At 34.8% G+C, this 24,443-nt stretch overlaps 1 protein-coding gene across 15 annotated transcripts in view; it reads left to right on the forward strand.

The window, feature by feature from the left end:
* The first annotated feature begins 23,353 nt into the window (after positions 1 to 23,353).
* The window catches only part of MGAT4C (MGAT4 family member C), a 934,265-nt gene continuing 933,175 nt past the window's right edge, over positions 23,354 to 24,443 (forward strand). For all 15 annotated transcript variants that reach the window (XM_054238711.2, XM_035257230.3, XM_035257224.3 and 12 more), the window contains exon 1: positions 23,354 to 23,672. The gene's annotated coding sequence lies outside the window, so the exon portion shown is untranslated. The remainder of the gene's footprint in view (positions 23,673 to 24,443) is intronic.

Consider the following 24,443-nt stretch of genomic DNA (forward strand, 5'->3'; position numbering starts at 1 on the left):
AGGGGTCCAGTTTCTGCTTTCTGCACATGGCTACCCAGTTTTCCCAACACCATTTATTAAACAGGGAATCCTTTCCCCATTGCTTGTTTTTGCCAGGTTTATCAAAGATTGTATGGTTGTAGATATGTTATGTTGCCTCCAATGCTTCTGTTCTGTTCCATTGGTCTGTATCTCTGTTTTGGTACCAGTACCATGCTGTTTTGATTACTGTAGCCTTGTAGTATAGTTTGAAGTCCAGTACTGTGATGCCTCCCACTGTGTTCTTTTTACTTAGAATTGACTTGGCTATGCAGGCTCTCTTTTGGTTCTATATGAAGTTTAAGGTGGTTTTTTCCAGTTCTGTGAAGGTCTTTGGTAGCTTGATGGGGATAGCGTTCAATCTATAAATTACTTTGGGCGGTATTGCCATTTTCACGATATTGATTCTTCCTAATTACAAATGTGGAATGTTTCTCTATCATTTGTGTCCTCTCTTATTTCATTGAGCAGTGGTTTGTAGTTCTTGAAGAGGTCCTTTACATGCCTTGTTAGTTGTATTCCTAGGTTTGTTCTCTTTGTAGCAATTGTGAATTGCAGTTCGTTCTTGATTTGGCTCTCTTTAAGTCTGTTATTGGTGTATAGGAATGCTTGTAATTTTTGCACATTGATTTTGTATCCTGAGACTTTGCTGAAGTTGCTTATCAGTTTCAGGAGTTTTTGGGCTAAGACGATGGGGTCTTCTGGATATACTATCATGTCATCTGAAAATAAAGACAATTTGGCTTCCTCCTTTCCCATGTGAATACCATTTATTTATTTTTCTTGTCTGATTGCTCTGGCTAGAATTTCCAGTACTATATTGAATAGGAGTGGTGAGAGAGGGAATCCTTATTTAGTACCATATTTCAAAGGGAATCCTTCCAGTTTTTGCCCATTCAGTATGATATTGGCTGTTGGTTTGTCATAAATAGCTTTTATTATTTTGAGATACATTCCATCAATACCGAGTTTATTGAGGGTTTTTAGCATAAAGGGCTGTTGAATTTTGTCAAAGGCCTTCTCTGCATCAATTGAGATAATCATGTGGTTTTTGTTTTTGGTTCTGTTTATGTGGTGAATTGCATTTATAGACTTGTGTATGTTGAACCAGCCTTGCATCCCCAGGATGAATCCTACTTGAACATGGTGGATAAGCTCTTTGATGTGCTGCTGCAATCGGCTTGCCAGTATTTTATTGAAGATTTTTGCATCTATGTTCATCACGGATATTGGCCTGAAGTTTTCTTTTCTTGTTGAGTCTCTTCCAGGTTTTGGTATCAGGATGATGTTGGTCTTATAAAATGATTTGGGAAGGATTCCCTCTCTTTGGATTATTTGGAATAGTTTCAGAAGGAATGGTAACACTTCCTCTTTGTGTGTCTGGTAGAATTTGGCTGTGAACCCATCTGGACCTGGGCTTTTTTTGTGTGGTAGGCTCTTAATTGCTGCCTCAACCTCAGATCTTGTTATTGGTCTATGCATAATTTTGACCTCTTCCTGCTTTAGGCTTGGGAGGACACAAGTGTCCAGGAATTTATCCATTTCTTCCAGGTTTACTAGTGTATGTGCATAGAGTTGTTTGTAATATTCTCTGATGATGGTTTGAATTTCTGTGGGATCTGTGGTGATTTCCCCTTTATCATTTTTTATTGCATCTATTTGGTTGTTCTCTCTTTTATTTTTAATCAATCTGGCTAGTGGTCTGTCTATTTTGTTGATCTTTTTGAAAAATCCACTCTTGGATTTATTGATTTTTTGAAGGGGTTTTCATGTTCCTATCTCCTTCAGTTCTGGACTGATCTTAGTTCTTTCTTGTCTTCTGCTAGGTTTTGAGTTTTTTTGATCTTGCTCCTCTAGCTCTTTGAATTTTGATGATAGGGTGTCAATTTTGGATCTCTCCACTCTTCTCATGTCAGCACTTATTGCTCTACAATTTCCTCTAGAGACTGCTTTAAATGTGTCCCAGAGATTCTGGTATATTGTGTCTTTGTTCTCATTGGTTTCAAAGAACTTTATTTCTGCCTTAATTTCATTGTTTATCCAGTCAACATTGAAGAGCCAGTTGTTCAGTTCCATGAAGCTGTGTGATTCTGAGTTAGTTTCTGAATTCTGAGTTCTAATTTGATTGCACTATGGTCTGAGAGACTGTTTGTTATGATTTCAGTTGTTTTGCATTCACTTAGGAGTGATTTACTTCCAATTATGTGGTCAATTTTAGAGTCGGTGTGATGTAGTGCTAAGAATAATGTATGTTCTGTGGATTTGGGGTGGAGAGTTCTGAAAATGTCTATCAGGTCTGCTTGTTTCAGGTCTAAGTTCAAGTCCTGGATATCCTTGTTAATCTTCTGTCTCATTGATCTAATATTGACAGTGGAGTGTTAAAGTCTCCCACTATTATTGTGTGGGAGTCTAAGTCTCTTTGTAAGTCATTAAGAACTTGCCTTATGTATCTGGGTGCTCCTGTATTGGGTCCATATATGTTTAGGATCATTAGCTCTTCTTGTTGTATTGATCCTTTTACCATTATGTAATGTCCTTCTTTGTCTCTTTTGATCTTTGTTGCTTTAAAGTCTATTTTATCAGAGACGATATTTGCAACTCCTGCTTTTTTTTGCTCTCCATTTGCTTGGTAAATCTTCCTCCATCCCTTTATTTTGAGCCTTTGTGTATTCTTGCATGTGAGATGGGTTTCCTGGATATAACACACCAATGGGTTTTGGCTTTTTATCCAAATCACCCATCTGTGTCTTTTGATTGGTGCATTTAGTCCATTTACATTTAGGGTTAATATTGTTATGTGTGAATTTGATACTGCCATTTTGATGCTAGCTGGCTGTTTTGCCCATTAGTTGATGCAGATTCTTCATTTTGTTGATGCTCTTTAGCATTTGGTATGTTTTTGGAGTGGCTGGTGCTGGTTGTTCCTTTATATGTATAGTGTCTCTTTCAGGAGCTCTTGTAAAGCAGGCCTGGTGGTGACAAAATCTCTGAGTACTTGCTTGTTCACAAAGGATTTCATTTTCCTTCACTTATGAAGCTTAATTTGGCTGGATATGAAATTCTGGGTTGAAAGTTCTTTTCTTTCAGGATGTTGAATATTGGCCCCCACTCTCTTCTGGCTTGTAGTGTTTATGCCGAGAGATCTGCTGTGAGTCTGATGGGCTTCCCTTTGTGGGTGACCCAAATTTTCTCTCTGGCTGCTCTTAGCATTTTTTTTCATTTCAACCTTGGTGAATCTGATGATTATGTGCCTTGGGGTTGCTCTTGTTGAGGAATATCTTTGTGGTGTTCTCTGTATTTCCTGGACTTGAATATTGGCCTGCCTTGCTAGGTTGTGGAAATTTTCCTGGATAATATCCTGAAGAGTATTTTCCAGCTTAGATTCATTATCTTCGTCACATGCAGGTATAGCTTATAGCTATCAAATGTAGATTAGGTCTCTTCACATAGTGCCACATTTCTTGGAGACTTTGTTCATTCCTTTTTGCACTTTTTTCTCTAATCTTGCCTTCTCATTTTATTTCATTGAGTTGATCTTCGATCTCTGATATCCTTTCTTCTGCTTGGTCAATTCGGCTGTTGAAACTTGTGCACGCTTTGTGAAGTTCTTGTGTTGTGTTTTTCAGCTCCATCAATTCACTCATATTCCTCTCTAAGTTGACCATTCTTGTTATCATTTCATCAAATCTTTTTTCAAGGTTCTTTGTTTCTTTGCATTGAGTTAGAACATGCTCTTTTAGCTCATGGAAGTTTCTCATTACCCACATTTTGAATTCTGATTCTGTCATTTCATCACACTTATTCTCCATCCAACTTTGTTCCCTTGCTGGTGAGGAGTTGTGATCTTTTGTAGGAGGTGAGGTGTTCTGGTTTTGGGTGTTTTCCTCCTCTTTGCACTGTTTTTTTCCCATCTTTGTGGATTTATCCACTTGCCATCTTTGTAGTTGCTGATTTTCTGATTTGGTCTCTGAATGGATGTCCAGATTGTTGATGATGAAGTTATTATTTCTGTTCTTTAGTTTTCCTTCTGACAGTGGCCCCTCTGCTGTAGGACTGCTGAAGTCCACTCCAGGCCCTGCTTGCCTGGGTTTCACCTGCAGCAGCAGCAGAACAGTAAGGGTTGCTACCAGTTTCTTCTTTTGCTATCTTTGTCCCAGAATGAGGCCCGCCAAATGTCAGTCTGATCAGTTTGTTATGAGGTGACTTTTTGGATATACAGGGGTCAGGGAGCTGCTTGAGGAGACATTCTGTTCTTTATAGGAGCTCAAGTGCTGAGCTGTGAGCTCTATTGTTCATTCAGAGCTGCTAGGCAGGTATGTTTAATCTGTTGCAGCAGAACTCATAAACCCCCTTTTTTCCCCCAGGTGCTCTGTCCCAGGGAGTTAGGGCTTTATTTATGAGTATCCGTTGTGCTGCTGCCTTTTTTTTTTTTCATGGCTGTCCTGCCCAGCAGGGAGGCAGCCTAGTCACTGTCTGCCTGCAGAGGCTTTGCTGAGCTGCTTTGGGGTCTGCCCTGCTGCCGTGGGCTCTGCTCTGATGCCATGGGCTTCTCCCTGCTGCCGTGTGTATTTCCCTGCAGTCCTGTTTATATGGGTGTGGTTAGAACTGCCTTTGCAATGGTGGCCTGCCTCTGTAATGGTGGACTCTCTCTGTTATGGCGGATTGCCTCAGCAATGGCAGGCTGCGTCAGCAATGGCAGAGTACCTCCATAGGGGTGGAGTGCCTCGGTAGTGGCAGAAGCCCCTACCCCACAGAGCTGAACCATCCCAGGTTTAGCTGTGCTTGCTGTGAAACTCCCAAACCTGAGCATTTCCAATTGCTGTTTCGTTTGTTTGTTTTTTTGGGTGTGGGACCTGCCGAGCCTGATCACCTGGCTCTCTGCCTCAGAGCCCTTTTTTTTTTTTTTAAGTTGAATGGTTGACTCTCTCCCAGGTGTTTCAGTCACCTGCTGAAAGGGCGCCAGGATCTGTGTGATTTCCTGTGTGGCGACACACTGCGCCAGCTGAAACAACATCACTGCCCGGGAATTTCCTGGCCTGGCTTTATGTTTCAGTCCAGTTTAATCAGATGAATGTGCTAATCTGCCTTTCCGGAGCTCCAATGCCAGTTTAACAGGACAACCAGACCAGTGTATTTTGTACGGAGAGCTGCTATGCTGCGGTTCCGGTCGAAACAACCGCACCAGCCAAAGCAGCTGTGCCAGCCAAAAGAGCCACACTGGTGACCCATGGGGCTCCTCTGCCTGGGAATCTCCTGGTCTGTGGGCAATAAAGATCTGTCTGGAAATGCAGTGTCCATTAACCCTCTGCGCTTTCACTGGGAACTGCAATCCTGAGCTGCTCCTGTAGCACCATCTTGAATCTTCGGCCAAAAAATCTTTTTTACATATATATGTTTAAATGATACACAATAATTTTACATATTTATGGAGTACAGTGAGATATTTTGATGCATATATACAATTTCTAATGAAAGTAACTTTGTTAAAAAGCATTCTCAAACACGATTACAGAGTTGACTAAGCATTTCATTTCACTGTAATAAAGCAGCTCACAATGCATCTCTGAGGTAACACACTCAGAATTAGCTTTATTCCCATGTGTAAGTAAACCCTTCAATGTGGCTATAAGCATGATAGTAAAAAACATCATTAGAAATCACACTCCCATCAGAGCGACTAGCATATCCATCATCTCCAACTTTTATGTTGGGTAACATTGAAAATTCTCTCTTCTAGACATTTGAAAATTAAAATAAATTATTATTTAATATAGTTACTCCACAGTGCTATAGAACACTAAAACTCATTCCTCCTATCTAGCTGTAATTTTGTATACGTTAACCAACCTCTCTCTTTCCCCTTACCTCCTACCCTTCCTAGCGTCCGGTAATCAGTATTCTGTTCTCTACTTCTATGAGATCAATTTTTTAGACTCCATATGTGAATAAGAAATTATGGTATGCATCTTTCTGTGCCTAACTCATTTCACTTAACATTATTTCCCCATGACAGCATTTTATTCTTTGTTAAGCCTAATGGTATTCCATTATGCATATTCTGCAAGTTTACATTTTCCATTCATTTGTTGATGGACACATTGGTTGATTCCCTATTTTGGCTATTGTGAATAGTGCTGCGATAAACATGGGAGTGCAGATATACCATCAACATACTAATTTTCTTACCTTTAGATATGTACTTGGTAGTGGGATTGCTGGATTATATTGCAGTTTTACTTTTTACCTTGAACAAATGTCTTTTTTATGAGCAGCACAGTGTCAAATTTTGAACAAGGATTCCAGTAAAAATATATATTTAAAAACTTAATACAATTTTAAAAATAAAGACATGATATTTCTCAATATAAATTAGCATTATGCTTATTAACTGTTATTAAAAATTTAGGCCTTCAGAGATGTGATTTTTAAAAGTGTCCTGAGATGGAAAACCTCTACTATTCAGTGATAAGTGGTGTGCTAATTAAACTGTGTAATCAAGTAATGTCAAGGATTTAAAGATTATTATGCAGCCGCTTCAGAATGAGTGTGGAAAAATGAGTGAGGATTAGTTTATATTTACTGCTTTTTAACTCTTTTAAAACTTATACATTCAAGGTAGAGGTGGCAGGCAAGAGTAAAAGAAGAAATTGCTTCAGGCTAGCATTTCTCTCCACTTGGAAACTCCTCTTTACATCTTAATCCAGGCTTCTCATTTTGTTCTGTTGGAATTCTCTTTTTCGTTAGTGCAAATTTATTATTCTGCTAAATGCTGTCATTGGCAATTACTTCTTACTTTCAGACTGCAAAAATATGGCTATTTCAAGGCACTAAGCCCCACATTCCACTTAAACCTTGGGAGGCCACAAGCAGACCATTTGCACAAAATTTCTTTATATGTGTAGAATGCAATAAGACAAAAAAACAGAGCATAGAATGCTATTTGAGTTTAATTATTGCTTTCCACTAGCTGTTAATGTTATAGTGAATTTTCTTTTATATTTGGGGGCAAGGCAGGGGAATCCTTACTAACTCGTATACTATCTTTCTAATCGTGAAACAAAATTGCTTCATTATTCACATCTATAATGACATCTTTTACATTTTTCCTTGACATTCAAGAATGAGGTATCTTGCTCCAAAACCTTTATGCATGTTCACAGAAAGAAGGACTACAGTCAGTGTTGATACATTTTTATTCTCACATTTCTTCCCCAGAATGATTCAATTCCATAAATTCATCAAAAAGAAAGAACTGCTATAATTAGAATAGGGTGATATTTGTTGATAGCATTTGTATACAGTGGATGGTAAGCTTTGCATGAAAAGGCACAATTCTGTCTTATTTAATACTGCAATCTCTGCATAATCCAGCACATGGAATATAGTAGTTGTTACTCAAAATATATTTTTATATTTGTCCTATGACATATTATCATCTATTATATTAAATGGAAATTGACACAAGAAATTTATTTTAGTGATATTATCTTATTTCTTGGGCCCCTTTGGTGTGCCATTCTTCTTACATTGGTGGTAATGATGGTAATAACTGATATTAGAATCTTTGAAAACTGTATATTAGGATATTATATGCTTATCATGTACAGTATATTATGCTGGTACCTGGTGTTGGTCTCTGAGACTGTATGCACTTTTGCCTTCTAAACTTTGATTTGAAGTTAAGGAGGGAGAATATGCACATCTAGAAGTACTATCCATATATTTTAAAATAATTTTTTTGCATGTGACATAATTTGTTTAGCAAATATTTACAGTATATATGTAGGATTATGTATAAGTGCAGATTTTAATAAGGTCAGTGTGAAAATGAAGGAAATTCTCTGAAATCACTTAACAGACTAATGATTATCTTTTCTATAGGCTATTATTTATCTTACTATGAAGAAATAAAATAGCAGAAATAGCAGTTTATCATTAAGAAAGCATAAGTACAATGCATAGACAAATCACCTAATATAAATTTTTGTAAAATTTAAATCACATTCTAAAATTTGTCTGCTGTATCTTATTTGTCATTATCATTTAGCGTTTTTATGATCTACTTGTTTTCTATTCTGTCATGCTCTTCAAAATCTCAGTAGAGAGATTTCATTCTAGCAACCATTCTAAAATTTGAAATGTGAAACATAATGATTTGTAATTTAAAGAAAACAGGAAGGACTTTTGGTTTCAGCTCTAATATATACAAAGAGCTTAATAGTTGTCACCCCTGTCCTTACAACAAAAATAACAATAACTTAAAAATACCTGAAAATAAAAAAATTTTATTTGACCCATTGGACAGTTAAGTTTCAGAGAAACTTGCCATCCTGAAATCTAGAGAGAAAGGGGAAGCAGAGAATAACAGCCAAGATCTGCTTACCTGGAAGTAGGTGGAGCTGTAAGAGTTAAAAATATGTAAATGATACTTTTTATAAACTGTTGGAGGCTAAGGAAAGACTAACTTGACAGGGAGAAACCCCTGAGGAGAGAAAGAAGCAATGTCTTGAAGAGAATAACAGCTTTTGTGAGTTTTACCTCCAGGAAAGATCCCCTTGTAGATTGGCTGGGCTAGAGAAATATAAAATATCAAACTAAAGGTCTAATTATTTTAGTCCCCGTTACCTAGTACATCATGTCTGTTTTTCACCAAAGTATTACAAGGCATAATAAAAGGCAAAAAAAGAACAGAAAAGAAAAAAGTGATAAAGACAAAGGATAGAATGGAAAATCAAAATAAAAAGTAAAAAAAGTATGACTTTTGAATTATGAGTTTTTAGCTACAATATCAAAAGCACAATTTATGAAAGATAAAATTGACAGTCTTTATTAAAACTCTTTAAAGTCTAATCTAAGAAAGATAGTGTGGTAGCCCCAATTATCAGTTTTGATTTCTGCTGTTTAAGTTACCCATGATCAACCACTGTTTAAAAATATTAAATACAATGTTCCAGAAATAAACAATTAATAAGGTTTTAGCTGTGCACCATTATTTATAGGGTAATGAAATCTTTCACTGTCTCACTCTGACTCACCAGGATGTAAATTATTCTGTTATATGGTCCATTCATACATAATATACTAGGATTTTCCTATACATAGGTACTATCAGTAGTTTCATACATTCACTAAGGGTTTTTGAATTTATCTTCCACGCATAAATCAAAACTACTATATTAAGAGAATAAAAATATCTGCCACACACTGAAAAAAAAAAAAGATTTCCAGTAGTAAGAAAGCAGTTATATTCAAAATATGCAAAGAAAGTTTTAAAAATCCACAATAAGAACCCCTAAAAAACTCACGATACCAGTTGCTAGTAAGGATCCAAACACAAGAAACTCATTCATTGCTGTTGGGAAGGTAAACTGGGAAAGCTCCTCTGAAAGACTACTTGGCAATTTCTAATAAACATGAACATAATCTTAATATAGAACCCAGAGATCATAGTTCTAAGTATTTATCCAACTGATCTGAAAAAATATGTTCCCACAAAAACCAGCAAGTGAATCTTCATGAAAACTTTTTATTTGATACAAACTAGTACCATCAATATATTCTTCAATAGGTGAGTGGATAAACTGGCAGTATCTATGCAATAGAATATTATTCAGTGTTGAAAAGAAATGAGCTATCCAATGATCATAAGACATAGATGAAACATAGTATGAAACATGGGAAATATTCTTCGAACAGGGAAACTATTCTTTATAATCTGTAATGGATGTCATATATTTGTCAAAACGCATAAAAATTTATAGATAGAAGGAATTTTTTTTTTTTTTGAGACTGAGTTTCGCTCTTGTTACCCAGGCTAGAGTGCAATGGCGTGATCTCGGCTCACCGCAACCTCCGCCTCCTGGGTTCAGGCAATTCTCCTGCCTCAGCCTCCTGAGTAGCTGGGGTTACAGGCACGCACCACCGTGCCCAGCTAATTTTTTGTATTTTTAATAGAGACGGGGTTTCACCATGTTGACCAGAAAGGTCTCGATCTCTTGACCTCGTGATCCACCCGTCTCGGCCTCCCAAAGTGCTGGGATTACAGGCTTGAGCCACCGCGCCTGGCCGAAGAAATTTTATATAAAAATTTATAGCATGGAATGCTGCAAATTACAAAAAGAAGGTCAATCTCAGTATAGAATATAAAAGTGACAAATAATCGAACTATATCGTATATGCATAAAATAATCATACTACAAATGGGATGGAAGGAAAAGGTGCTAGTTGAGGTAACTTCAAAAATTATTAGAGTATATATAAGCACTGTAGTTTATTTGATAAACTTTATTCTATAGAAGATACTTCTTAACAGTTCTGACACCACTATAACAGTACAACAGATTTAAATAATTAAGTAGAAGGATGACTGATGGTGGGAGACAGGATTATCATGACTGGAGTTGGAGTTTTCAGATCAGCAGTAAAAGGAAATGGATGTCTTTGAAGAAATGGCTGATTGTGTAATGGGTAGGAAATATAGAAGATTAGTTTTAGGCATTTTTTTAGTCATGTGGTAATGAAGTGGAATTGGAGGAATCAATGTAAGCTCATATATGGCTGAATGGGTAGACACTGGTTTGTACATTGTAAGTTATTAATAAATATATGTATATACATGGGTTAGTGTACACACAAATATTTTCCTATTAGCTTGGTTAAGAGGGTTGGAAGCAAAAACTTCCCAGTATCAATGAATATCCTTAGCACCCAGATTGCAGTTTCTTAATAACATTGTCCAGTAAAAGGAAATGGATGTCTTTGAAGAAATGGCTGCTTGTGTAATGGGTAGGAAATATAGAAGATTAGTTTTAGGCATTTTTTTTTTTAGTCACAAAGTGCAAAAAGAAAAGAAAAGAAAAAAATGAAACAATAAAAACTGCAAGAATGATGTGTTACATCACAGGGATACAGGAGCCAACTGAAAATGTTTCCAATGGCTGAAGCTGAAATGATTTGAGAAACAAAATAAATAAAATGGTATTGGTTTTATAACCCAAAGTTTTTATTAATGAGTTTATACTGATATAAATTAATAAAGAAGTAAATCAAGAAGAAGAGATAAATCTTCTATGTAGAAGATTTTGAAATAAGTTATGAAGATACTCTATCTTAAGGAAGAGAACAGACACTGCATAGTGACTTTATTCCAAGGAGTACTCTATGACAAGAGACTTCTTTAAAAGTCACTTTACAAGGGAGAAATCTGACTAACACTACTTAAGGTGGGAGATCAACCATGACAAGTCATATTTGTCTTATGTACTCTTGATGTGATGGTGTGAGAATAGCACTTTACCTTATGGTCATCCTTGTAAAACCCATAAGCTCAGGCTAATGAGGAATGAGAAAAATGTTAGATAAATCACAGTTAAGGCATCTCCTACGAAATATCTAATCGGTACTTCTCAAAATCATCAAGTTTATTAAAAACAGAAATTCTGAGAAACTTTTAACAACCAAGAGGAGCCTAAAAACAATGAATAATATATGTAATGTGGTATCCTTGTTGGAATCTTAGAACAACAGCAAAAAAAAAAATTAGATAACAACTGATAAAACCTTAATAGATTGTAAAACATAGTTAATAATAACATATCAATATTAGTTTCCTAATTGTGGTAAATATACCATACTGATGTAAGATTTTAATAATAGAGAAATTGGTTGAGGGTCATGCAGAAATTCTGTAATTTGTTTTTGCAATTTGTTTTGCTAATCCAAAGCTTTTAAAATATATTTATTTTTGAAAGACCAGAATTTGCCTTGTTTCAATAAAATTATGAAAACAATTTGGTAGTTCTAATACTATGATTGTGTGTGTGTGTGTGTTTGAGATGAATTAAACAATGTACATATGCTGTACATTTCTACAATTGGTTTCTGAATAAGGGTTTTCTATAGAAAACTTATTTACAATTTTGACACCACTATATGTAAGAGATTTAAATGATTGTGTAAATGGATGGCTGATGGTGGAAGACAGAATGATCATAACTGGAGTTGGAGTTTACAGAGAAGCAGTGGTCTGCTTACCTGAAGCAGTTAATCTTTCCTGTTTTCTTGTTATGACTGTTGCTATAACATACATTTATGTATGTATGTATTTATTTATTTAATCATTTATTCCTGAGAGCATATTACTAAGTAGAATCTTTTGGAAAATTTAAACTAATTCATAGGCTTTGTGTCTTTACCAGTCAATTTTAATTTTAAATAATTGGGGTAATAGTTAAAAGTTCCTATAAACATATGAATATATTTAGATTCATGACTTGGTAGTAGTGTATTCATAGTTAAAAGGCTTAGTCCTGAAGGACTGATGGTGTGTAAAGCCTGACTGAATAAGATAAACTATGTGTATGATAATCAGCTTTTTTTCTATATATGTTTTGAAATTGATTTGGTGATTTGAGATTTGACATATTTAATTAAGCCAACTATGTGCCTTAAAGTGAATAATTTGCAAAATCCATAAAGTGTTCTGGTATCATTGGTGCATTTACTTATATAACTTAAAAATTAGCATTTAACTTATGGGTAATTTTAGATTAGTTTCTAAAGGTCTTGTATTGTTCATAGCCTGCTGAATTTTGAAAATAAGATAGAGAACTAGAATCATTTTAATAGTTTCTGTGTCCCTTGTGTGTTTTACAGGTGTATTTTCAAGGAATTGAATGAGACTTTCCCTAATACACAATGCATCTTTACTTCACTGATGATGAAAAATAGGTCTGACCTTCCTTGGTCTTTTACGTAGGATATGTATGACCAGCTATCTTTATGAAGTAATTTTATTTTCTTATCGAATTTTCTGCTCCACAATATATTTAGTGACTACCAAATACCTGCTTGTCACTCTCACTTGCACTTTGTTTATAACTCTCTCTGTCATATCATATTTTGCCTTATATTCAATTTCTTTCACATTTGACTGATTTTATGTTTTCTACTGAATTTTTAAGACAAGGAATAGTTACTCTTTTTCTTCATTATTTTATTACCTGGCATGACTAACATAGTGATTTAATATAATTATTAAAATTTGTGTGTGGCTGAATTAAATTATGAAGAGACATTAATATTCCCAGGTTTTTCTGAAGATAAAGGCATAGTACACTAAGATTAAGTGACTATTAAATTAAAAATGTTGGTTCTAAATTTTCTTGCATGGACTTTGGGCAAGACAGCAAATCAGCCAATTAAAAAAAGAGGGGTTGATGTAAAATATCTTCAAGTTTCTTTCATAATTTGAATATGATTTTAAAACATCCCCTTAGAGATATATCTTCTGTATTCTACTGAAGCCTAAAGATATACAAGAAATAAAAAAGAAAAATACTTTGAAATTGTTGCCCAAAAGCTTTCCACTCAATAATTTGGCAGTAGGGAAGAATATATTGCTTTCTTTTTCAATTAATTTTACTTCTTATTGATACATAAGAGATGTACAATTTTCAGGGTTTACATGATAATACTTTCCTATGATTTGTAAAGATCAGATCAGCATAACTGGGATACCCATTATCTTAAATATTTGTCTTTTCTTTATGCTAGAAATATTAGAGTTACTCTCTTATAGCTTTATAAAATTTACAATAAATTATAGTAAACTATAGTTACCTTACTGATATACTGAATACTAGGTCTTATTTTTTCTATCAAACTGTAGAATATATTGTTTTGTGATGATCACATTTTCTCTCACCAATATAAGATTAAAATTATATTGGCATATAATTTAAATGAATTTTTCCTACTTTGTATAGTGAACAAAAACCTCTACATATTTCTAAGACTTCTTGCCCTCTGCATAATAATGGAAAATTTATTTCAAGTGTGTCATTTGGCCTTGATCAAGAGCATGGTATCCTTTTATTGTGTGTATGTGTGTTTGTGTGTATACACTATATGGCATGTATGCGTACATGTATAATTTTTTAAAAAAGCTGATTCCATAGACTGTTTAACCTAGAAAAGTAATATCATTTTAGTGATGGAGTTCAAGTGATCTATTAAATTGTGTTTACCTACCTTACAAACTACTTAACGTTTATTAGAAAATACATTTAAGTGGTCAGTAATTTTTTAAAATAATGCCTCCAGGGAGAATATTTTATTGCTTATAAATACCACTTTCTTGATTCAAAGATGTCAGTTCTAATAGGATTAGCATTCTATTTTCCCCAAGTCATTTATAAGTACACTATTTTCATGGAAATTAGTAATCATTTATGAATAGATAACTGGTCCGGAGCTCTAATCTTTTGGGTTTGACTATTAAAGATAAATAAGAAGTTTATTTACTTTGGAAGAGTAAAACATAGTTTGCTAATCATATTGCACTTTTTAAATGCCAGGGTTCACGTCTTTAAAGAAATAAGATATCTGACATGCTTTTATGCCATAAGCTGTTTGTGAGGTTTCTATAGTTGAATCTATTAATGGGATCTTTGAAGTGTTAATAATTCGGCTTTCTTGAATTTGTGTTTATGCTCTTTAGTCTATCCTATGATGTATAACATGAAATGCTGCTAATTTATACTATATTATTAAAATATTTTCTTGAGTGAAACTAATGAAAAACTTTTATATAACGGTTTTTACTTGGCATAGTTACTTAGAATTTACAAATAAATAATAAAATTTATCTTTAGGAAATAACTAAAATTTATTTTATTTCTGCATTAAAATTTTTAATAGTAGGAATTTCAAGGTTTATGATTGATTTTTGTTTTTATAATATATTCACAAGTACTTTTCTCAATAATTTTTGAAACTGATTTGTTGAACATATAATTTCATATATATATGAAATTCTTTGTGTTTATGCATGTGTCATATATGTACAAATGTGAACATATATATTTTATATTTTTAATTTTTGTGGTTATATAAAAATTGTATGTATTTATGAGGTAAAAAGTTGTATGTATTTATAAGGTGAGTTCATACATTCTGAATATTAACCTCTTAGCAGATTCAGGACTGCAAATGTTTTCTCCCACTCTGAGTTGCCTTTTTCACTCTGTGGATTGTGTCCTTAGATGCACGGAAGTTTTGAATTTTGATGTAATTCAACTTCAAAAAAACACATATACAGAGAAGAATAAACAGAGAGAGATGAGAAGAAGGGATATATCCTTAACACTGTTGATGCCAGTGAAATTTGTGCATTTTATCTTTTTCTTTAACTTTTGTTTTTGGATTTCACTATAATAATATATAATTATTTTTTGTTAAAAAATAAACTTATTTTCTGTGTTTAGACATATGAAAGCATAATGAATAATAACAGTGGGTATCTTGTAAAAAAAAACCCCACATTTTACGAAGCATTTAGTATGTCATACAGAATAACAGCATGTATGTTCAGTGCTTTGGTTTTAACAATAATTTGCCTTACCCTTAAGAAAATACTTACAATATTTCACCACTTTATTTTTTTTCAGTAGAGATTAGCAATTATTTAATATTCACTTTTGGACACAATTTTTTTATTTTAATAAAATATGCATAACATAAAAATTACTATTTTAATTATTTTAAGTGTACTCTTCAGTGGTTTTAAGTACGATTGCCCAATATTGTTGAGCAACACCACCATTCATCTCTAAAATGTTTTTTCAGCTTCCCAACTGAAACTTCATATCCATAAACAATAACTCATACTGTCCTCTGTAAATCCCTGGAAACCACCACTCTACTTTCTTTCTCTATAAATGTGACTATGTTAGGTTCCTCATTTAAGCATAATTATCTTTTTGTGGCTGGCTTATCTCACTTAGCATAATGGTCTTCAAGGACCATCTGTGTTGTAGGTTGTGTTGGGAAATTCTTTCTTTTAATGTTGAATAGCATTCCATTGTGCATATATGCCACCTTTGTTATTTGACGGGAATTTGTGTTGTTTTCACCTTCTGACTATTGTGAATAATCCAGCTATGAAAATAGGTGCACAAATATCTGCTTGATTCTCATTCCATTCTATTCCATTCCTTAGGGTATATCCCAAAGTAAAATTTCTGAATCATATGATAAATTTATTTTTAATATTTTGAGGAACTGCAATCACATTTTTTCATAGCACATGTAATATTTTGTATTCCCACCAACACTGCACAAGGATTTCAAACTCCACATTTTTGCCAACACTTACTATGTTTTGCTAATCTGATTGTACTCATGCTAATGTATATGCAATAACATCTCATTGTGGTTTTGATTTTCATTTCCCTAATAATTATGATAGAAAGCATATTTTAATGTGCTTATTAGTCATTTGTGTATCTGTCTAGAGAAATATCCAAATTCCTTTGCCCATTTCCTAATTTGGTTGTTTTGTTTTCAGTGGTGAGTTCATACATTCTGAATATTAACCTCTTAGCAGATTCTGGACTGCAAATGTTTTCTCCCACTCTGAGTTGCCTTTTTCACTCTGTGGATTGTGTCCTTAGATGCACGGAAGTTTTGAATTTTGATGTAATTCAACTTATCTCTTTTTTTTTTCTTGAATATAATTCTGGTGTTATATCCAAGAAATCATTGTCAAATCCAATTTCATGAAAAATTTCCCTGTTTTATTCTAAGAGTTTTATAGTTGTAGTTCTTAGTTTTGGTCTTTTATGTATTTTCAGTTAACTTTCATATATGATATATTCTAAGTGTCTAACTTCTCTCTCTTGCATGTGAATATCCAGTCCTCCCAATACCATTTTTGAACACTGTCCTTTCTTGGTTGAATAGTCTTGATATTCTTGTTGAAAATCATTTGATGATATACAAATTATCCCTGACTTACAAGGTTGTGACACAAGTTTTTGACTCTGTGGTGGTACAAAACCAATATGCATTCAAGAGAAACTGTACTTTGAGTTCCCAATCATTGGTTTGTCAATTTCAGCACAGTGCTCAATAAATTATATGAGATACTCAACACTTTATTATTAAATAGGCTTTGAGTTAGATGATTTTGTTTAACCCTAGGTTAATGTAAGTGTCCTGAGCATTGGGATTTTGATAAGTGTTCCGCGAATGTTATGGTAGTCTAAGCTATGATGTTCAATAGGGTGCGTGTATTAAATGAACAATTCCTTAGGGTATAACCCAAAGTGGAATTTCTGAATCATATGATGACTTTATGTACAGTATTTTCAACTTAACAACAGATTTATTGAGACATAACTCTGTCATAAGTTGAGAAGTATCTGTATTCAAGGGTTTTTTTGGGGGGCTGTCTATTATGTCCCATTGGTTTATATGTCAGTCTTTATGCCAGCATCACACTGTTTTCATTGCTGTAGATTTGTAATAATATTTTAAATGAGGAAGAGTGAGATTTCACAGGGAATGCTTCCAGATTTTGCCCATTCAGTATATTGGTTGTAGGTTTGTCTAAAATAGTGTTTATTGTTTTGAGATATGTTCCTTCTATACCTAGTTTATTGAGAGTTTTTAGCATAAAGGGCTGTTGAATTTTGTCGAAGGCCTTCTCTGCATCTATTGAGATAATGTGGTTTTTGTCTTTGCTTCTGTTTATGTGGTGGATTACATTTACAGACTTGTGTATGTTGAACCAGGCTTGGATTCCTGGAATGAGGCCTACTTGATCGTGATGGATAAGCTTTTTGATGTGCTGTTGGAATCGGTTTGCCAGTATTTTATTGAAGATTTTTGCATCTATGTTCATCATGGATATTGGCCAGAAGTTATTTTTGTTGAGTCTCTGTTGGGTTTTGGTATCAGGACGATGTTAGTCTCATAAAATGATTTGGGAATGATTCCCTCTTTTTGTATTGTTTGGATTAGTTTCAGAAGGAATGTTGCCTGCTTCTCTTTGTACCTCTGGCAGAATTCAGCTATGAACCCATTTGGACCTGGACTTTTTTTGGTTGGTAGGATATTAATTGCTGCCTCAATTTCATCCCTTGTTATTGGTCTGTTCAAGGTTTCAGCTTCTTCCTGGTTTAGGCATGGGAGGGTGCAAGTGTCCAGGAGTTTATCTATTTCATCCAGGTTTACTTGTTTATGTGCATAGAGTTGTTTGTAGTAATGTCTGATTGTAGTTTGTATTTCTGCGGAATCAGTGGTGATATCCCCTTTATTATTTTTTATTGCATCTATTTGATTCTTCTCCCTTTTCTTTTTTATTAATCTAGATAGTGGTCTATTTTGTTGATCTGTTCAAAAACCAGCTTCTTGGTTTATTTATTTTTGAAGGGTTATTTTTGTGTTTCTATCTCCTACAGTTCTGCTCTGATCTTAGTTATTTCTTGTCTTCTGATAGCTTTTGAGTTTTTTTTTTTTAATTATGCTCCTCTAGCTCTTTCAATTTTGATGACAGGGTGTTGATTTTAGAGCTTTCCTCACTTCTCATGTGTACATATTTTGCTATAAATTTCCCTCTAGACACTGCTTTAAATGTGTCCCAGATAGTCTAGTATGTTGTATCTTCATTCTCATTGGTTTCTAAGAGCATCTTTATTTCTGTCTTCATTTCATTGTTTATCCAGTCGATATTCAGGAGCCAGTTGTTTAGTTTCCATGAAGTTGTGCGGCTCTAAGTTAGTTTCTTAATCCCGAGTTCTAATTTGATTGCCTTGTGGTCTGAGAGACTGTTTGTTATAATTTCTGTTCTTTTGCATTTGCTGAGGAGTGATTTCCTTCCAATTAGTGGTCATTTTTAGAGTAGGTGCAATGTGGTGCTGAGAAGAATGTATATTCTGTGGATTTGGGGTGGAGATTTCTGTAGATGTCTATTAGGTCCACTTGGTCCAGATCTGAGTTCAAGTTCTGGATATCCTTGTTAATTTTCTATCTTGTTGATCTGTCTAATATTGACAGTGGAGTGTTAAAGTCTCCCACTATTATTGTGTGGGAGTCTAAGTCTCTTTGTAGGTCATTAAGAACTTGCTTTATGTATCTGGGTACTCCTGAATTGGGTGTGTATACATTCAGAATAGTTAACTCTTCTTGATACATTGATCCTTTTTTTTTTTTTTTTTTTTGAGATGGAGTTTTGCTCTTGTTACCCAGGCTGGAGTGCAATGGCGTGATCTTGGCTCACCGCAACCTCTGCCTCCTGGGTTCAGGCAATTCTCCTGCCTCAGCCTCCCGAGTAGCTGGGATTACAGACACATGCTACCATGCCCAGCTAATTTTTTGTATTTTTAGTCGAGACGGGGTTTCACCATGTTGACCAGGATGGTCTCGATCTCTTGACCTCGTGATCCACCCGCCTAGGCCTCCCAAAGTGCTGGGATTACAGTCTTGAGCCACCACACCCAGCCAATACATTGATCCTTTTACCATGATTTAATGCTTTTCTTTTTCTCTTTTGATCTTTGTTGCTTTAAAGTCCATTTTATCAGAGACGAAAATTGTAACTCCTGCATTTTTTTTTTGCTCTCCATTTGCTTGATACATTTTCCTCCATCATTTTATTTTGAGCCTATGTGTGTCCTTGCACGTGAGATGGGTTTCCTGGATACGGCACACAGATGGGTCTTGACTTTGTATCTAATTTGCCAGTCTGTGTCTTTTGATTGGGGCATTTAGACTATTTACATTTAATATTGTTATATGTAAATTTGATCCTGCCATTTTGATGCTAGCTGGATGCTTTGCCCGTTAGTTGATGCATTTTCTTCATTGTGTTGATGGTCTTTACCACTTGGTACATTTTTGGAGTGGCTGGTACTGGTTGTTCCTTTCCTTGTTTAGTGCTTCTTTGAGGAGCTCTTGTAAGGCAGGCCTGGTAGTGACAAAATCTATCAACATTTGCTTGTCCATAAAGAATTTTCTTTCTCCTCCTCTCATTAAGTTTAGTTTGGCTGGATATGATATTCTAGGTTGAAAGTTCTTTAAGCATGTTGAATATTGGCCCTTACTCTCTTCTGGCTTGTAGGGTATCTGCAGGTAGATCTGCTGTGAGTCTGATGGGCTTCCCTTTGTGGGTAATCTGACCTTTGTCTCTGTCTGCTCTTAGCATTTTTTCCTTCATTTAAACCCTGGTGAATCTGACAATTATGTGCCTTGGGGTTGCTCTTCTTGAGGAATATCTCTGTGGTATTCTCTGTATTTCCTAGACTTGAATGGTGGCCTGCTTTGTTAGGTTGGGGAAGTTCTCCTGGATAATATTCTGAACAGTGTTTTCCAGTTTGGATTCATTCTCTCCGTCACATTCAGGTATACCTATCAGACATAGTTTAGGTGTTTTCACATACTCCCATATTTCTCGGAGGCTTTGTTCATTTTTTTCCCTCTTTTTTCTCTATTCTTGATCTCATTTTATTTCATTGAGTTGATCTTCAACCTCTAATATCCTTTCTTCTGCTTGGTTGATTCAGCTATTGAAACTTGTGTATGCGTCATGAAGTTCTCATGCTGTTTTTGAGCTCCACCAAGTCATTTATATTCTTCTCTAAGCTATTTATTCTAATTAGCATCTCATCTAACCTTTTTTCTTTCTTTTTAAAAAATATATTTTATTGCATTTTAGGTTTTGGGGTACATGTGAAGAGCATGCAAGATTGTTGCATAGGTACATACATGGCAATGTGGTTTGCTGCCTTGCTCTTCATCACCTATATCTGGCATTTCTCTCCATGTTATCCCTCCCCAACTTTCCACCCCCCACTGTCCCTCCCCTAGTTTTCCCTCACACATCCCTGTATGTGATGCTCCCCTCCTGTGTCCATGTGTTGTCATTGTTCAACACTTGCCTGTTAGTGAGAACATGTGGCGTTTGATTTTCTGTTCCTGTGTCAGTTTGCTGAGAATGACAGTTTCCAGGTTCATCCATGTCCCTATAAAGGATGCAAACATCATTTTTTATGGCTGCATAGTATTCTATGATGTATATGTGCCATATTTTCCCTGTCCAGTCTATCATCAATGGGCATTTGGGTTGGTTCCAAGTCTTTGCTATTGTAAACAGTGCCACAATGAACATTCGTGTGCATGTGCCCTTATAATAGAATGATTTATAATCCTTTAGATATATACCCAGTAATGGGATTGCTGGCTCAAATTGAATTTCTATTTCTAGGTCCTTGAGGAAGTGCCACACTGCCTTCCACAATGGTTGAACTAATTTACACTCCCACCAACAGTGTAAAAGTGTTCTTATTTCTCCACATCCTCTCCAGCATCTGTTGTCTCCAGATTTTTTAATGATTGCCATTCTAACTGGTGTAAGATGGTATGTCACTGTAGTTTTGATTTGCATTTCTCTAATGACCAGTGATGATAAGCCCAGTTGCTCTGTGAACTACCTCAGTAGTGGTGGTCATCCTTACCCCCACTGACCTGGACTGTCCTGGGTCCAGCTGCTCTTGCTGTGAAACTTTCAATCCAGAGTGTTTCAGATTTGTTGTTTTGTGGGGTTAGCACCCGCCAAATCAGATTGCCTGGCTTCCTGTCTCTGCCTGTCCCTTTCAGTTGAATGGGCTGCTCTGTCTCCCAGGCATTCCTGGCACTAGTTGAAACAGTCGCCCAAATTTGTGTGAGTTTCTGTGCGCCAACCCAGCGCTGGCTGAAACCACTGTGCTGAAAACTCATGGCACTTTTCAGCCGGGGAATCTCCTGGTCTATGGGCAGTGAACATTTGTTTGGAAATATGGTGGGCATTCACCCTCTGCATTTTTCTTGCTGGGAACTGCACTCCAGAGCTGTTCCTATTTGGCCATTTGGATCAATCATCCTGAGATGCTTAAAAAAAGAAAAAAGAATTTCATTTACTGCTGTAGTTTCTTATTATGTTAATTGAGGTAGTCAATGCACATAAGTGCAATGCAGTTAGATATTCAATCAACTGTCAATTATTAAATATACTTTTATCTTTTTACATGATTTTTATATCTTAGGCACTGAACATCATGGGAATTTTAGAAATAGCAATTGAGGCCAATAAATAGTTTGCTTGCTTGCTTGCTTGCTTCCTTTCTTTAAAATATGCCAGATAATTTTAGTTTCTAACTGAAATACTGAAGCTGCTTCTTTCCAATCTCCTTGTGTTTCTTCTGAAATAGCTCCAGTGATGCTACTTTTCAAGAGGTAGAAGGTTTGGAGGCATCTTGCTGTGGTGTTTTATTTTGTTTCTCCATTTTTTTCTCCTCTCTACTTCCGTGAATGAAGTGATTAGCTACAGCTATAGGGTAGGTGGAGAAAAAGAAAAATTCTTATTTCCTTTTTGGTTGACTCTCAGGTGATTATATTGTTTTTGTTTCTCTCACAATGTGTAGACCTAATTTTGTCATAGAAGCAACAATTTGCTTAATTGTCATATAGACATGGAGCATTACAGATCGTCAATGTGTAGACCTAATTTTGTCATAGAAGCAACAATTTGCTTAATTGTCATATAGACATGGAGCATTACAGATTGTCATGTTGAATGTTATGGCAAGCATGAGATCGTTTTTATGGCCAGCAGGGATTTTTTTAATGTACAGATTTTCATGAACTATGATGCTTTTAAGTGTCCTTTTTTTGCTTATGTAAAAATTGTTTCGTATGACAAATACAAGTAAAGACATGGAATAAAACATTTTGATAACCTTTCAGTGTTTGTGTATTGCCAATATATGTAGTACAGTGTATTTGTTTTATGTCTCATATCCAGAATATTATGAAAATGCTAAAATAATTTTCTAACTTAGAGAAAAAACTATTATATCATGACATGTCACTGAAATGAAATCAACAGAAGTCAAAATGGCTCATTTTTATTTAGAAGAAAAATAATTTATGAGCCTTGGTTTTATTTGGAACATCTTATTTTCCTGAGGATATTGAAAGTGTCAATATTCACTTCTCTGGTCACATATTATGATTAGAAATTCCCTCTTCTATTTTTATATAACTTCTGAATTTTGACTGACATCTAAAAATAACATTTCTCTGAATCTGCATTAAAATAAGTGATTGTTAATAAAAATTCAAGTACTCATATTGATGTACCACAACTTAAAACAAAACCTTCTGCATATTATAAAATACAATAAAATATTTTCGGGGCCACAAGAGACAATTTCCTATAAATAAATGATTGTTAAACTGAAAAAAGGGATATGATTTAATTTATAAACTGAAACTTCATATATTTCTGTGAGATAGAATTGTATATAGCCTGATAGTATGGATTCTAGACTAGTTTGAAAGAAAGCAACAGTGAAAATGAATTTCATGCCAGCAGACACTTTAAAACTAGATTTAGCAGCAGTCACATTAGCTTAGATAATGGGAGAATTTTTCTTCATTGAAAATGCTCTCTGTCGCTTAAGAAGAACTTACTGAGGCAGCCTGCCATCTAGCTTTTTCACAGAAAAACAGGCTTGCAGACTGCAGATGAGAGAGTCTGGAGCAGAGACAATTTTAACTTAGCCATTCCTAATTTATCTCAAGTGTTTTCAATTCATCTTCACTGCTCTATGCACACAGGAACACCAGATTGCCATCCCAGGGGAACAGAATGCAACCCGGGATCTAGAGAGCTGTCACATTCCAAGAAATATTTAAATTGTGCTGATTTTCTTCTGGAGAACTGAGCCCAGGGAATGAAACTCTCCATCAAGTCATGGCTTTGCGGGCAATAGATCAGAGGATATTGCCAGTTTTCTAATGGATTATTGTTATCGGGCAGATTTTCTCTGAAGGTACGTAGTTATTTTCTCAATTCATTACCCTCTCTTCTTTATCAGGTAATAATCTAATGAGCTAGGAATCCAAACCTGTAAAAAGAGAAAGATGTTAAGTAGTCAGTATTGACTAAAGAATGACACTTTATTGCTACATGTTTATAGGTGAAATAATCTGATTCCTTTACTAAAGATTAGTAAAATATAGTTTGAATTGCATTGTCAGCAGAAACAGGAAAAATCACAACAAAACCGTGCTGCAGGCTGCATTATCATAAGTTCATATTAATTCTCTTGAGGATTTTCCTTTTGTAGCTGCAACATATAATAAAGAAAAATATGTACTTTGGACACTCACTTATCCATATGAAATTTTGAATCTTTTAAAAAAATCATAGTATTTTCTCTGTATTTTCCCAAATACAAACTTTGTATCAAATGCTTGTATTTATTTTGGTAACATGGATAGATATGATATATAAATATTTGAATGATGAAAGTATTTAATTCAAAGAAACTTCAGTAGAAGTGTTTTTGAGGATATTATGTTGATGTACTTTGTTTGCCTTACAGATATTTATTTTTGAGTTTGAAAGGATTTTACTAAAATTGATTGCTACAGTTTTAGTTAAATACGCTACAAAATTATTATTTAACTTTGTTCTGCTAGTGAAAACCTCAATACATTCCATAGTAGAATAACTGTTTAGCAAAGCAAAATGTTAAAAGCTGAAAAACTTCTGAATATCAACAGAACCAATAAAATGGGAGAAAGCCTATTCTAAACTG

The sequence above is a fragment of the Callithrix jacchus genome, chromosome 9, assembly GCF_049354715.1.
Source record: "Callithrix jacchus isolate 240 chromosome 9, calJac240_pri, whole genome shotgun sequence".
Taxonomy (NCBI): domain Eukaryota; kingdom Metazoa; phylum Chordata; class Mammalia; order Primates; family Cebidae; genus Callithrix; species Callithrix jacchus.